This window comes from Wasmannia auropunctata, unplaced genomic scaffold (assembly GCF_000956235.1).
Source record: "Wasmannia auropunctata unplaced genomic scaffold, wasmannia.A_1.0 LD269052.1, whole genome shotgun sequence".
NCBI lineage: Eukaryota > Metazoa > Arthropoda > Insecta > Hymenoptera > Formicidae > Wasmannia > Wasmannia auropunctata.
The window spans coordinates 1-778 of NW_012093838.1; the positions used below are offsets into that span (position 1 = coordinate 1).

Here is a 778-nt window from a genome sequence, read left to right on the forward strand (position 1 = left end):
GAGATGTGTATAAGAGACATAATTGCAGAGTGTCGATGTTATCGACTTTTGACATAAATTTGCGATTTATTTAAATAATACATTATTAAGATCATGATTTTTATTATATAAATGCTTTATAAATAAGTATGAATACTTATAAGGCTATAATATCATATATTGCCGCAAAATTACATTTTTTTCCAACTGTTTTAATTACCATCTTTTTGGATAATCAAACGCGGATGGTAACTATAAAATTGCAGTTTTAAATAAAATTAACTATTAGCAAAATATAATACATATGAATTACAATTATGTACATGTCTAAAAAACTGCATTGATCTATTAATAAACCATAAAATTAATGTTATATTATTGACTAATTGCTTAAATTTTAGCAATTACTAAATGCCATGCTACCCATACAGCACAGAACGATTGCAGCAAAATTGTAGCAATCTTTCCTTGCAAGATTGCAATGTTGCAAAAACGTTGCAAAATGTTGCTGCAACGTCGTTACAACATTGCAGCAACGGTCAAATGTCCGCCTTTAGAAATATTGCAATACAATGTTGCAGCAACATTAAAATATAATGTAAACCTTAACAGCACAGGAATATTCTGAGAACGATCGCAAAATTTTATTAATTAGCATTATATACCAGAAAATAAAGAAAATACACACGACAAAATTATGATTAAAAAAATAGGTTTGGAAACTAATTTTGGTTTGTATTTCTAAGCGGTCACCCCATCCAAGCTGTGTAACCTAGTCAGCGCTGCTTAACCTTCATGA

General features: G+C 29.2%; 1 long non-coding RNA gene across 1 annotated transcript; it reads right to left on the reverse strand.

Moving 5' to 3' along the window:
* Window positions 1-521: 521 nt before the first annotated feature.
* On the reverse strand, window positions 522-755 carry LOC105462175. Its single transcript, XR_976022.1, has 2 exons — window positions 668-755; window positions 522-603 (listed from the first exon to the last, which is right to left on the reverse strand). It is a non-coding gene; the product is annotated as an uncharacterized LOC105462175 (long non-coding RNA).
* Window positions 756-778: the final 23 nt, after the last annotated feature.